Below are 15,218 nucleotides of genomic sequence, written 5' to 3' on the forward strand. Positions count from 1 at the left end.
TGGTGTCGCTTTCTCCTTGCAGAGGAACTGAAAGAGCTGAGTTACAAACTGAGAGCTGCTCTGAACCTTTCCTCTCCATGCCTGCGTTGCTCTGGTACTCGCAGGCAGGGTCAAAAAGCTGCAGTGAAACTCCTGCCCGCCAGTCTGTCGGTTAGCATGTACCATGATGAGAGGTGCTGATAGAGAAGAGATTGATGGGACGGGCGCTGCCAACAGGAGAGGTGCAGAAGGCTGCTGGTGAAATGCCCTGCTTAGTAACGAAAGGCTTTTCTAAGTTAGACTGGATTTTCTGAAACTCCCCCTGCCCGGTGCCTCCCAGCTCTGACTGCTGGATTTGGCAAAAATAAGAGAATTTTGGAAAACCGCACAGCTGAAACGTAGCTACCTGCAGGTGTGTGTGCACTGTGCGTGCATCAGGTGGGGAGTGTCGATTGACTCATTTTAACTCTTGGTTTTGAAAAAGCAAGCAATCTCAGGTCTGAAAATCTCAGAGCCTGAGACTGTATATGTAGAAAAACCCAAATACATCATTCAGCGTTACCACTGTTTATCAAGTGTCGCACCAAAATTACAGGATCCCATCAATGTGAAGAAAATCCATAGAGCTGCTTGTCAAAATTCAGAAGGACCTAATACACTTCCTTACTACATGTGTTAGGCTTGTGTGTGAAAATCGGAGGTAGTGGGGTCTGACTTCTTAAAGGCAGTAAATATTTGAAGTGCAGCACGAGTGAACTTGTCATGAGGAGGAAGTGCAGATAGCTTCCTTCCTGCTGCACCGCCCGTGGTGTGCGTCTGGGAGCACTGCAGTGTTTTCTGCAAAGGGTAAGTGGAATAAAACCGTATGAGAAAACTCGCGTGGGTAGGAGTCAAAGCAGCTCACTGCTCTGGTCTGCTCCTTTCCAGCACTTCAGGCAAGCTCATTGGGACAAATTGTGCTCAAGTTTCGAGCAAAGCCACTTCCCTGTCTGCCACCCCAGCAGCTCAAAGACTGAACTCCTGTCACTGCCGTCAGGGAGCGTTTCATCGCTGGCGTTTGTATTTTCCCTTCAGCTCCTCCGTCAGTTGTGTCGTTACAAGTTGGTTTGAGCTCAGCGCAGGATGTGAAGGGAATGGGGAAATTTTCTGTACAGGTCTGCTGTTCAGTGCCTGCTCAAAGTAAAGTCTCTGCCTGAGCCACTGTGAAGCTGATTTGTCACTGGCAAGCTGCAGTTCTGCAGGAAGGGCTGACGCTTTAATGGGCCCATCTGTATTCTCCGCAGACCTTGCAGAGCATCTCAGCTCCTCAGAAAATCTTCTGTCAGAAGGTGATGTGACCAATCAAATGATTTTCTTATTTAACCAAGAACACGTTTGTATCAGAGGGAGGGGAAAAAGAAATAAAAGGCAGCCCTCTACCCCCCCAGCGCTTACCCACAGTGTATTTTTTCAAATAACATTGTTGTAAAGCCCCTCGTTGCTGCATAATCAAATGGCAACCTTGATATCATTCAATAATTGATTCAGTGGGATCTACAAATGTAAAATAATTGCAGTTTATGTCAGAGAAGCTCAAGTATTCACACCATTTACTCTCATAAAAGTAATCAAGCCATCCATCTGTAAGATATTGTTCCTCCTGGTCCAGAACTAGATTCTCCCCTGCTCCCATGGCCAGCTGATACAAGCCTAAACTAATATTAAACTCCTCCTTCAGTAGCAGGTAGATGCGGGGTTTGGTGCTCTGCAACCCTTGCATCCTTGTGCTTTCAACAAGAGGTTTCCTCAAAGGCTGCTGTGAGCCTAGGGAAGGAGTTTTCCTTGTGCTGCCTCTGCAGCCAGAGGGAAGAGAAGGGCTCCTTCCATTGGCCTTAGGAGAGGAAACCTAACTTAGGGGCTGCTACCTTAATGTGATTAAACACCACAGAAATGGATATAAATACTCGCCTGGCTGTTTTCTGAAGATGTCAACAGATTCCCTACCAAAAGGCTAGAGGGGAAAACAGATGGCTCTGCAAGAGCTTTTCATCGCGAGTCCAAAGCTCTTCTAGGAGGCACAGCCATGGCTTATTCTACCCCAGAAATTGTGGCTGCTGGGACAGGCTAAACTGAGCAGACCAAAGTAGTAATTATGCTTGTGTGGAGGTGATGGGGATGCCTGCAAGCTTAAGCTTCTCTTGGTCTAGCTCAAAGTGGGAGAATCATATGGGAGACCTCCTTGAGTAGCTATGTCGCGTTCATCCTGTCCCCTCTCTGCCCCACAGCTTGTCTCTGCTCATTGCAAGACCAAATAGCTCATCGACAACGCCAGACAATGCGTGGTGGAAGACATCCCAAGCGCTAGCAAGAGACTTCCAGCAGCAGTCAGAAATGGTCAGTAAAACTGAGATTTGTTGTGGTCAGTTTGTTTTTATTTCTTAAAAGGCATGGAATTAATTCCAAATGAATAGGGATGCCAGCTCAAAGATGGTGCTCCCGTACTTGAGATAGCTGAGAACTCTTGGATTACCTCTTTAGTCCCTTTCTCCTGACCAGCACTCTCACCTGAATTAAGTTTACCTGCTTGCACCCGTGCAACCTTTTAACTGTCATTACCCAGTGAGGGAAACAGGATGTGCTCTAAACTAGACCACGTAGTATGAACCCACCAGCTTGGAATTAGTGTGGCCATTGGCTTCTCTGAGCTCTAAACCCCTTGCAGATGGTCTGTGGTTCCTGACTGTATAAACAGTATGAAGCTGGCTGAAAGTGGGTGTGGTGCACAGGACATTCCCCCCCTGCCTATATAAAAATGACTTTTAACAAAACTGGGAACTTAAGTGGAAACACCACCTACTGGCTCTACCAGCTTTCATGTTCTTAGAGCTGTGGAAAAAGATTTCCATTCATGGTAACAGGAACACAAGAGAACTAGGAAAAAACTGCAAACCAGAGAAGCTATTTAATTCATCCCCTGAATAGTTGTTGTTAGAATTTCAGCTGTCAGCATGAATTTGTGCTAGACGGGGGTACTGTGGGTAGCTGTGATGAGTGAGGGATAGCTGCTCCAGGCTTAGTCACACGCATTTAACTGACGCAGTGCTGAGATGGGAGGAACGAAAAAGAACAGAAGAACCATGAACTTGTTGATCTATAACTCAGCTGTGTGTCCTAGGAGGTGCAAATACAAGGTGATCCACCAAGGCTGTTTTATCCGGCCTTGCTGAAGTCAGCAGGAGTTCCTAAAACCGATGAGTTTAGAAAGGCATTCACGAGCACTGTAGTCCGCTGACCTGTTTATTACTTTGTGCCCAGAAGAGAAGCAACTCTCTCTTGGGAAAACTGTAAAGTGACTGTTGTTGCTGCTTTCAAGACATGATGTTTACGAAGCCAGTCCCACTCATGCATAAGTTTGCTTCTAGATGAGCTCATCTCTGTGTGAAGGGCCAGGCTCATGCTAATGAAGGTATTTAAAAGCCTTGCATTCACCTCTTTGGTTACAGTAGCCTGTAAGAAAGTAGTGTTTGACCCCATGTCTGGCAGGCGGGAGATTGGCAATGATGGACTTCTGGAGTATTGGCTCTGGGCAGCGAGCAGCATGCCTGGTCTTACCGCTAGCTGCAGGATGCGCTGGGTAGATCCCACCCAGCCCAGTATCGCAGAGCATTGAAAGACATTGGAAGTTAAACCTGTTTGCAACAGGACCAGCTCCTGCACATGTTCAGAGTGCAGGGAAGTTTTCATCCAAAAACGATGCCAGGCTGCTAGCAAGTTTTCCGAAGCACTGTAAGCCTAATGCCTTGCCCCATTTGACCACCGTTGAAGCTGGCCACGTTGCTGGCAATGCTCTGAGCTGAGCTCTAGAGTGAGCTTCCTCCTCCAGCCACTCCCTGAGATGCCCTCATCCCCTTGGACCTTGCTCCTGTCAGGTTTCATTAGCGGGGGCATTCTGAGTGACTCTGACTGCTGTGCAGAACATGAGGGTTGGGAAGAGAAGGAGAAGGAAGCTGAATTTTGCAGCAGGAGGATGGAGGAGGAAGGAGCCTGTAGTTCATTGAAATAGCTCTCAGCAGGCAGCGTCTCCATACAAGAACCTCCCTGATTCCAGAGCATTGCCCAGGGGAGGATGGCAGGAGGGCTCGCACTCCCTTCCCTCCTCCCAAATCTGGAAGAGACTTTCTGCCTCTGGCTTAGGCAATTAATCAGGTACAGAAAAACTATTGAGGACTCCAGGCACAACACACACGGTAACATCTTAATCAATTTCACCCTCCCCATCTTTCAAAAAATACTTGTCTCCAAGAGCCTGTACTATTTTTTCCTTGTTTTAGCTCTGTTGGCACAGGAGCCATGAATAAGGCGCTGGGAGATGATGGCAGCAGCTCTGTTTGTGTCTGTATAATCACTCATGGCTCTCTTACTCAGCTAATTAAAACCAAACCCCTCTAGCTACCATGAAAAATGTAAATAACATTTATTAAAACATCGTTCTGTGGTATAACCAGCACCCAACTTACAGAAAGGCTGTTATGAAACAGGATTTTGCTTGTGAAGAAGTGGATGGCTGCAAATCAAGTGAATGCCACGCTTTCTTCATGCAAGCACTGAGCTGGGGACGAACAGAAGTGTGTACAATTAAAAATGCATGAAATGCACAAAGACAAAAAACTGGCAGGGACCAAAGATGTCTGAACACCTTCCTACCGTGCTTTGCCTGGCTCTGGGGTTAGCACTGATACAAGGGTAAGGTACGTACAGCAAAATGAGAGTTTTCCAAGGGTGTTCTTAGCACAAGCAGCAAAGAAATAGAAAGGCAAAACACGTTAAAGCAAGAGAAGTTTTGATAAGACAGAAGAGTGTTCTCAAATCTCTAAGTAAATTCACAACATGTGTTCAATAGCAGATTGTCATAAAATAAAATAAAGAGACAAAATGCAAAAGGGATGCCAAGAACAAGGTCGAGCCCAACGTAAGGACACAGCTCCAGTGTGTTCACATTTATAACAAAAACTAAGCTTGTTTTGTAGAAGTACAAAATGAACCCCTGGGGCAAAAACATGAAAATGAAGCATCTCGGTTGTTCCCTGCACCTGATAAAGGCATTACAGAACAGGCCTGACGTAGCTCTCATCAAGATGTGGCAATGTAAGACTGGCTTGAAAGGACTCTATCCAACTTCTGAGCACTCTAATCTGAGTCAATAAAACCTTCAGAAGTGACTTTAAAGATGACTAAATGATGTGGAATTACATGTGTGTGTAAAGCCAAGTGCATGCTTTAGCCTCGCTGAGCTGAGCAGGGTATTATGGCAATCCTAAACTCCTCCCCTCCATGCCTGCACTGGGAATGATGGAGAAATTTGTAGAGGTTGTTCTGCTTTTATGCAGATCCATACAGGTAAGTACGGCTCACCAGCAGAGCTAGGTATTAACTATGCTGCCTTGTTCTTTGTTGGGATCTTAGGTTTGCAGCTTCTAACTTTGACTCAGCATGGGCAATGCCAAACTCTCAGACCTGGGAAGAGCTCAAATTTATATTTTAACATTTGCAAGCAATCCAGCAGTGCTAGGGAAGATTAACTTTTCTGCTCTTCATCCTCTGCCAAGATGCAGCCCTGTGTATAAAGTAAGGGCTGGCTGTCCTGCATCTCCCGGAGCTGCGGCGTTCTGCACCTGCAGCAGCCCTGGCTGATCCCAGCAGCTCCCCCAAGCAGGAATCCAAGCAGAGGTGAGGAAGGGGAGCAAAACAAGTGGGAGTACTGAGTGATTATTGAAGATGTAAAATAAATTTAAAAAAAAAAAAGGAAAAGAAATTGGGAAGCCAGTGCAGGCTCAAAATAAACAGTATGAGAAGGAGAGCTGAGGAAGGCAGGGTGAGGGAGGACCCTGTTGCCCACAGAGAAGCAGGCAGACTCAGCGGGCAGCAGCTGCGGGGCTGCGAACAAAACGGCAACTGGAGCATGAAGAATTCTCCTCCTCTTCCTCGGCTGCCACGCTGCAGGCCCGGCGTGCTCCACCGGCCCACCTCAGCTAGTGCCCTGAGGCAGCCGATGGACACCTGTGGAGATCTTAGCGGGCAGCTGACAGGGACTTGAGGATAACGGGGGAAAGCGGAGCCGTAACCCCTTCAGGGGGTCACAGGCTCCAAACTGTGAGCATTGCCCCTGCCTGCGGGGAGGAGGAGCGGGAGGCCGCCGGGACCTGCACCGACCTGCTCGGGCACGCGGCGCTGAGGGAGCTGCCAGCCAAGTGCCCTGTCAAGCTGAAATAAAACCCTTCCCATCCAATAACAGGTCCCATCTCACTCCGAGGTGGGGTGCGCGAGTGAGTCGATGGAGGTGGCTGTGGAGCCGGTGGCCTCTCAGGGGAGGAGAGAACCGGGGTGATGACGTGCCTTTACGTTTCTTTCCTAATGGAGCCAGGGTGCTGCAGCAAGCAAGTGAAGCCTTTGAAATGCAAAGATAAAAGCGGATTTGAAAGCTTGCCTAGGCGATAGGTGACTAAGCAGGAATCTTATGTGCTTTGGCTGTTTGGGAGGCCAGGTGTGTAATTCACCCGCAGAGACCAGCCATGACTTGGCCTGCAGCCAACAGGCGAGAGCCAGAAAGGTTATTCTGCCCCCCACAGATGCCACTCTATATTTGAAATAACTAAGCCTGCACCAGAGCCTGCATAATGTCACACCTGAGCTGACTCAAGGGCATAGGAAGATGAGGAGCCTCCAATGCAAGGATTCTCCTGGCCCCTTTAGCTCTTTGCTTTCATTCTGCCCACCACAGCGTGACAAGATCTGTCGTGAGGGCAATGGATAGCGTAGCCCAGATTTGTTCTCTGCTGGAAGCCCGCTGCCAAAACTCCTCAGTACAGAAAGCTCCTGCAAAGGCTTTCTCTTTTAAATAGTAATCGCATCTGCTGCCAGGGAGGGAGGTGCTGCTCTAACACCTGCTACCAGGTGGGAGGTGAGAGAGGACTGGCAGCCCTCCAGGTGTGGGCTTTTCCGTTCAGGCTTCCGTTGTTGTTCTCGGGGGTGAATTCAACTTCGTGTCATTCACTTTGAATAGGAAGCATTTATCCGCCCAAAGCCCTGAATTCTCCAACAGACAGCTAGCACCAGCCTCTGTGGTGCTGACAAGCATTAAGCCTACCTGCTTATTTAAGAGGCAATTTCTGCTCTCTTTTTCGAACAGTCTTGCAGAATTTGTGTGGGCAGATAAGTATTGAGCCTATATACTGCCATGGTTGGCAAGCTTTTGGAAGCAGATCATTCATAAAGGGCTTGGGAAAGTTAAAGGTGAGAACACATGTTTTAAAATTTATTTTCATTGAGTCATCTAGGAGTTCATCACATCACATGACCTCTGTTTAAGTTACTTATCCCAAAGTATCAGAAACACAGGCACAAATGCAATGGCTTGTAACTTTTGCCATCTTACAAGCAGACCAGGGCCAAAGATATTACTGTACTCCTTCAACAAATCAAGAATCACAGCTTCTGTCTTGTTTTAATGTTGGAAGACAACACTGTGTTTAGTGAAAAACTTTGGTCCAAGATGTTTTTTGAACTGAATCCAGCCACATCCAGTGCTCAGAAGTTGTGCTGCAAACATCAAGAATTCCTGCAGAGCAAGCTGCTCATGGAGCTACAAGCCATGGGGACCAGAAGCAATACCGGGTAATAGTTGTCAGCTGGTCGTGCTCTTTCTATCGCTCTAGCTTTCTGTTACAGCCTGAGCATCCTGTGTTGATGAACAATGTGGGATGTTAGAGCTGGCAAGTTTTATGCCCTTCTTACTAAGCTATATCTGATACAATCTAGACCAGGTGGTTTTCAGCAAGTCAGAGTAATCCCCAGTTCCTTGGCAGAAAATAATGAGCATGCTGAGCTTGTTCTGCAGCAGAACCCACCTGCACAGGTACTGCTTTCTTCCATCTTCAAAGGCTAAACCCTGTTGGCTTTAGCCAACATGTGGTCATGCTGAGACACCTCACAGCCTTAGAGCAAGAGGTGGTCTCTGTGCCAGCTCCAGCTCACTGATGGGAGACCAGGTGTTGTTGGTGGACATAATGATGCAGTTCACTTCCCTGGGACAGCAGAGTCTCCCTTTGCTTTAGATGCTGTGCTCCTATAGCTCTTTCAACCACTGTGTGGAGTGGATGCTGTAACTCACTTGAAGAATGCTTTGGAAGGTAAGCATTTTGTTGTGAGATCATTTTATAGTGTATATACTATGCAACTGGTTAACTTTGAGTATTATTTCTAATTTCTGTAATTGGTGTTTCCATTGGCATTATCGCTCTTACCTGAGAGAGTAGCAGCAGTTTTTCAGCAGGAGGTTATTGACTGATCTCAGAGAAGTTGTGTACTTCTATTTCTTTCACGGAGAGTGAACCACCTGCTTCCTTAGGACCATACACAGCATATAGGTGAGTTTTAGTTGTCCCTAAGGCCAACAGAACTCGCAGTGAAGGGAACATGTCGCGCTTCTTCAAGAGGTTTATAAATGTTTGCAACCCAAGACAGCTTTTACCCCACCACTTCACACCAACCACTTATTAAATGGAAAATGAATAACTCCTACTATCATAATGGTTGCTCTGTAAAGGGACAACTCACAGTGGGGCTTGCCTTAGTGCATGTACCTGTTGGAGGGGAGCCTGTGCCTTTCTCTGTGTGTTTAAAGCATTACAAACACATGCAGTGGGAAGCAGTGACAGTGGTGGATTATACAAGCCTTGCAGGGAGGTATGCTGCTGCAGAGCCGAGGCCAGCCAGCACAAGGACACATCAGAACATTTCAGGCAAAAGGCTGTGGAGGCATCGCTGAGCCCTGAGGTGGGCTGGGTGTAAAACCATCACAGGAGCATTGCAGCTGTAAGGGAAAGGGCAGAGAGAGCCTGGGGACACAGGCTTGGGAAGGGACTGTCATGGCACAGAGGTCACAAAGCAGCATGGCATTTACCAGAGCTGTACAGGCCCCTGTTAAGGACAGAGGGACCTATGCAGAGGCCTTGAAGGAAAGTGGACTGTGGCACTGAGCTATTTCAGAGTCTATCCCCAAGATGCTGAATCCCTGTCACGCTGTGCCAGGTCACACCCAACATCCTGGTCTGCTTGGGGACAGATGGAAAGGTGCCACTGATTTCATCTGGCCTCTAGAGTTTAGCAATTGGTGTTTGCCACCCCAAGCCTGCCATCACACCCTCAAAATGATGTTTTCAGTGCCCCAGCCGGCACTTACGTGCTGACTCAGGGTAAGGAGCATGCTGGGAGCCCATTTGCCACAGCTTATAAAAGGCTTTAAAGGGCTGCTGCTGCCTTCAAGAATGGCACACACAAACCCCCTCCTGTTTTGCAGGCCTCCTATGAATGGCTACTTATTCTGATTTACAGCAGGATGTGTTTTATAGGGGGCTAAACTTGGCCCAGCCGTTCAAGCGAGAAGCATGCGCGCACTTCTCCGCACACACAAGGGGGAAAGGCCTGAGCCTCGCCGCACACCTCTACGTGCCGGGCACCCACACAGCCCTGCACCTGAGGGCTCTGTGTGCCCAAGGGTCTTGGGCCTCTCTGTTCTGAAACAACTTGAGGATCCGGGGGCAGAGGAAACACCAGGCTGGTCAGACCTGAAATCCTGGGTCTGTCTAGGACCGTGGCTGGTGCTGGATGCTACAGAGGAGGGGGCCTGAAACCTTGACATATCCTGCTCTCCTTCAAGCAGTTAGTAATCGGCCTAGGCAGGAGGGCTTAAACGCTTCCTCAAACTTCTGTTTTGATTACATGGATTGTGTCAGATGCCCATGGTTTCCTAATAACTGTTCAACTCTGATTCTAAATACTTGGCTTTGGCATTCCAAGAGCAAATAAGGACCAGCTTAAGATGCCACTTTTGTAGTTAGCCAGCTATCCCACCTCCATCCTACAGACAGTGCAAACCAACCAGTAACCATTGCTCTTGTTTTTGAAGCCCTGCATTAGGACTGGTTCAGTCACTGCTAAGGGCGGTTGCCCTGACAAGAGGCGACACTCAGGTCAGCCGTGGACAGAGATTTGTTTTGACAGCATGCTGAAAATAACATCTCACAAACCACACTGCTAGCTGGTTTTAGAAAGGCCAGTTTTTGGAGTGTCTCTGACCGGTCATGCTGTAAATAGCAATCATTTTGTTTAGATGTTTTTTGAAAAGTGTCCGTGCCTGAAGGGGGATGCCATCCCGGGGCACCTCCTGCAGGTTGCTCTCGTTCAGCTTCTCCAGGAGCCCCTGGGGCTTGTGAGAGGGGCAGGGGTGCAGTTGGGGCGCCACCGCTCCAGTAACCCCACAAGCGCTCACCAGCCTCCCCTGTGAGCCCAGGTGCCCCCCACATCCCACACACTTCAAGGCACTGCTGCTTGGATGGGTCCCCAGCCCGACCAGGTGAGCTCAGTCCCACGGGATTGTCCCTTCCCATGGCACCTCGTCAGCCTTAGCCCTTCCCAGGTAAGCCCAGTCACCCCAGTCCAGGTGGGAAAGAGAACAGCTCAGATGGTAGGCCTCATACATCTGTGGGGAGGTAGATAAGGTGCAGAACACCACCTCTGCCTTCAGGGGGCCAGTACCCCATTGCGTCCCTTCTCTCCTGTGCCCACGTGGCACTGGTGCTAGCTTCCTTGCTGGTCTCTGCACCACAGGATCAGTGAAGACAGGAATTTTCCCACTGGCCCCGAGATGTCTGTCAGATCACCCTGTGCCTACGGAGCACACAGCTCATGCTGCGCACAAGCTCTGATGTGCCCTGGAGGCAACATCTGGGTCCCTGGGCTTCTTGGCATGCTGTAATTTGCAGTATGAACAGAGTCAGCCTTGCGGGAAGTCACTAAGGTTAGATGTGTGTCCGTGTTTAAGATGAAATTAATTAAGTCTTTCATCTCTCTAATCCCTGACCATGAACACCCATTATGGCACCCAACTTACTTTTGGACATTTCTGTGAACAACATCTAATCAAATTTGCCCATCCTGCTTCTGCCCTCCCCTTACCTACATTGGGTTTGTGAGCAAAGGCTTTCTCTTAGAAAGTCTTTCACCTTTCCTTATCTTCTCATTTTCTGAGTGGGATGCCTCTGTCCTGCAGAGGGGGGTGGCTCTTGCGTTCTTCCCACTGTCTCCTCCTTTGGTGCTGCTTTCTCCCTGCCTGTCCGTTTTCTCTGTCTGCCCTTGGCTTGGCTTTTAGAGGATGTTAAATGTCAAATTTGGTTGATTTGTTGCAGACCAATTAGCTGATTCAATCCAATTAAGCTATCTGAAGTTATCTGTGTAATGTGGTGGCTTTGTTAGCCAGCTCCATTCCCTTTTACCCTTATGAAAATTTTTGCCTCCAGCTCCTCCTTCCAGATTTCGGCGGTAGATTTCCACTTGGTTCTTGGCTGCTTGTTCAAAGCTCATGATCATGGCTTCAGGTTCTGCAGATTTCCTTCAGGGACCATCTCCTTCCCTTCCCCTGGTTAGCCCAGGCTGCCCACAGCTCTTCTTCCTCGCCAGATGACTTGTAAGCACTCTGTTGATCTTTGGCAGCTTGGCAATAAGGTCAGCGAGGTGCTAGTCCCTCATGAGACTAGTCACCTGTACTTGAGCTTGGTGAGGTTTGTATCACTATCCTCTGCCTTGCTTTGGCTGGTTAAAAACTCTGCCCAGAGAAATGTTTTCCCTATAGTTCTGTGGCTCCCTGCAGTCACATGGAGCCACATCCTCAACGTGTCTTTTTGCCTTCCTATGACTATCTCTGTGCTATGTTGATCTCATTCTTCAGCTAGCTCCTCCTTGATCTGGAAACAGGTTTTGTTCTTGTTTTTCTTCTCCTGAAAAATAATTTTATGGACCTTTGTTCTGTCTGCTGGTACTGTAGTCCAAAAGCAGGGTCACTGGAAACAGACCTGTAGGCTAGTAAGGCTCCACGGAGAGGATGGTGACGGGTGAAGACTTTAACCTGGAAAGATACAGCCTCAGGCTGCTTGTGTTTATTTAGCAGAGTTCAGGGTAAGAGTTTGGAGCATCTACACCTGTCAAGAAAATCCCAAATTCTGTCCCCTAGGTGATGCCACTTGAGACCAGACCTACACCATACTCTCCAAAGCAGTTCACAACTTTCTTGCCCCTAAAGCTTACTCCAAAGTTGTCCACATGAAATCTGGAACTTCTCCCTGTGCCGCTGGGAAAGACAGGCCTCTCGATTCAGAGCAAAGAGCTCTTGTGGGTTTCCAAATGTTTAGTCTCCATTTTCAAAAGTGCCTCAAACGACAGAATAAGGGGGCATAACTTTCTTGACAGGAAACAGCCTGGCAGGCGGACAGGGCTGATCTTCTTAGTGGCGTCTTCAAATCGCCTTACGATAAATCCTCATAGAATAGTCTTATTGGCTTTAACAGGGATGAAAGAAATAGCGCTGCAAAGAAATGAGGGGCGCTTGAGAAGCTGCACGAAAGGGTTTTAAACAGTAATAGAAAATGATCTTTTTTATTTTGCTATAGTATTTGAGCAATCCTTAAGAATTTAAGAGAATTGTGTTCCTCTGAAGGAATTTGAAATGTCAATTAAAAACTCATTGGAAAGGTTACTATTCTCTGTTAAACCCTGATGGCTTTCTTACTTAGGCTCGGATATAAGTGCTCTGCCTCGTTCCTAGGCGAGAACCAGTTTGGGGCGCCGGTCTTACTGATCCACGCAGCTTTGGTGATCCACTGGGCACTTCACGCTGGCGCTACGAACATCATGACACCTATTTTCATCATCATCAAACTTTCCTGTTACTGTTCATTTGGAGCCATCTGTCATTTGGCCTAAAACAGAGCACAGAGAAAGACCATATTTCTTTATTAATGCATTTGTTTTAAACCTTTTATACCTTCAAAAAATTCATTTGCTGTTACTCATATGGACAACTGGTGCAAGTGGGTGCCGAGCTGTGGATGATAAACTCCCTCTTAAATTTTTCTCCTTGGCAAAACCTTAATTAGAACTGTATGTCAATCAACACTTCCCCCCCCCCCCCCAAAGAACTTCTGGTAATTTTTTAAAATCCCTTGGCCAGGCATTTAGCCAATAAAGCAAGTTTTCAAATGACCGAAGTTGTAAAACGTGTTTTGTAGTGAAATCTCAAAGCAGGAACAGCTGCCTGGGTTTGGTTTTGACAGCTGTTCTTCACCTAACAACAAGCAGCCTATTTGTGTTTGTTTATTCATTAATATTGAAAAATAACACAATAGGATCAGATGTCTCAGCTGACGTCAAATGTCCTACTTTTCCTCTGCGTTAGAGCCTGTGTCTCAGCACTCATAATATATGTGTGTTTTGTATATAAAAAGCCCTTGTGGTTTGCTTTTTTATTACATCACTGACATATTTCACCTTCCCAGCTGAAATAATCAAGACCCTGTCCACAAAAGGTACAAGCTTAACTGGAGTACAGCCACAGTCCCATTAGTTTTCCAGAGACCACGTGCATCCTTAAAGGTAAATAATTTTAAGAGCTCTCCTGGATGAGAGCAAATCCTCTGGTCTAAAGCTCATATTCCAGGTCACCTGTGATCTCTATGACCCCATATTCCTCTTTTACCAAGGTGCTTTATTTTTTACAACAGCAGCACCGCTAGAGGCTTGCCAAATGAGGCTTTACCTGTAGTGCTGGCACCCTTAAGAAACAGAAGCGTGCACTGTTTCAGGTGGCTGCACTTTCCTTAAATTAAACTCCTTCGGCTGGCTCCGAGTTTGGGGCTATTTCTGATCACCAGCTCTCCATGTGGTGCAGTCGGACAAAGCGTCCCGCTGATGCTGTGGGGAGCACAAGTGGCTGGCTGGAGGGGCAGGGGCTAGAGGAACCCTGGAGAAAGCTCATTAGCTATAGAAGTGCCTTTTATTTACTGGCAGGTGGCTGCCAGCCAAAACTGAAAACTCAAACCACTGCCAAGGGTAGCCCCTGCAATGTCATCAGCGAAGGCTTCAAGGAAACCGGAGATGTTTCAGAAACGAAGGGTTTGGACCGTGCTCTTCTTTATGCATTGCTCTTTGGACTTCGGCAGCTACAAATGGTTTTCCTCTGAGAGGGCAGGGATGGCCAAGCTGTTCACAGGCCAGGGCAGGGTGCTGTTTGGAAACTGAAATCCTCCGCGGGTTACAGCATCAGCTGTTTTTGTTATTGTGAGTTACACGCCTGTGAGTTCCGCTGTGCTGTGGGGTCTGTGTGGGACATAAAGCTGGGAAATAAATACCCGAGCAGTCCTCTGGCCCTGGCTTGTGGGCAATCAAAGCCTCCTGTGAGCCAGCAGGGTAAGGGCGCGTAGCCATCCGTGGGCACCACGGGATCGGTTTGGTTCAGCTGGGTGCTGAGAGGCAGCACGTTGCTCCTTACCTGCAGGGATGCTCCTTGAAAACACGACCTCGTTCCCACGTGGAGATTTAAATGCTGTACTAGATGGCACTGGGCTGGAAGGAATGTCACGGAGGGGTCTCTGGGAGCGTAGAGAAAGGGAAAAAAAAAGGGTAAATGCTGTAAAAGTCTGAGAGAATCACTCCCACAGCTCAAAAAGAAAGATAAAAGGGGACACCTTACATGCAAACAGAAGTTGCTGAAAGCTGGTAGAGTTCCCTAGGCTAGTTAAAACCCGTAAGAATGACATCTGTGTATTTTGGGAGACCATTCAGCACCAGCTACACTTGTGCCCCGCAGGCTGAAAGGTCGGCTCTGGCCGTGTCCGGAGGGAAGCACAGGTAACAAAGAAGGCAAACTCGCATCGTTTAAAACCAAACAGGAGCAAAGCAAACCAATCAACTCACGGGCCGCGCCGGAGACTTCCTGGTGCGAGATCCCGCTGCGTGCGCTCCGTGCCCGAAGGGACCCGCTCCGCAGCGCCGGGGGAGGCGGCGGCACGGGATTGCCGCGGAGCTGCAAAGCCGACAGAGCCGGCGCCAGGTGCTCCGGGTGACACGAGGCCGGGCGGAGCGCCCTGCCCTGCCCTGCCCCGCGGGGACCCCGCACCCGGCCCCCAGCCCCCGCTCCCGGCGCGCCGGCGGGAAAGCGGCCGGGGAGGCCCCGCCCCCGCGGCGGGAGGCAGGTGCGGGCCGGCCCCTGGCGCGTGAGGTCACCGCCGGCGTCACAATGGGCGCCGCCTCCCCCCCCCCCAGGCTTCCCGCGCGGCCTTTCTCCCTTAAAAGGACAATGGGGCGCGCGGAGCGTGGAGGGCTCGATTGAGGAGAATGGGGCCGTGGGAACGGCGCGTGCGCAGAGCGGCGGG

General features: G+C 48.7%; 2 long non-coding RNA genes across 5 annotated transcripts; one reads left to right on the plus strand and one right to left on the minus strand.

The window, feature by feature from the left end:
- Positions 1-8: 8 nt before the first annotated feature.
- On the plus strand, positions 9-8,145 carry LOC136791000 (uncharacterized). 2 transcript variants are annotated; one of them, XR_010832038.1, is made up of 4 exons: positions 9-825; positions 907-1,307; positions 2,244-2,352; positions 8,070-8,145. It is a non-coding gene; the product is annotated as an uncharacterized lncRNA (long non-coding RNA). The 2 variants fall into 2 exon arrangements; XR_010832037.1 differs by lacking the exon at positions 907-1,307.
- LOC106030963 (uncharacterized) lies at positions 7,250-15,104 on the minus strand. Of its 3 annotated transcripts, XR_007165547.2 has the most exons (5): positions 14,761-15,104; positions 14,336-14,435; positions 12,578-12,767; positions 8,259-12,373; positions 7,250-7,693 (listed from the first exon to the last, which is right to left on the minus strand). It is a non-coding gene; the product is annotated as an uncharacterized lncRNA (long non-coding RNA). The 3 variants fall into 3 exon arrangements; XR_001204041.3 differs by having other exon boundaries at positions 7,250-12,373; positions 14,761-15,036; XR_010832036.1 differs by lacking the exons at positions 7,250-7,693; positions 8,259-12,373 and having other exon boundaries at positions 12,428-12,767; positions 14,761-15,031.
- Between the last annotated feature and the right edge of the window lie 114 nt (positions 15,105-15,218).

This window comes from Anser cygnoides, chromosome 1, assembly GCF_040182565.1.
Source record: "Anser cygnoides isolate HZ-2024a breed goose chromosome 1, Taihu_goose_T2T_genome, whole genome shotgun sequence".
Lineage (NCBI taxonomy): Eukaryota > Metazoa > Chordata > Aves > Anseriformes > Anatidae > Anser > Anser cygnoides.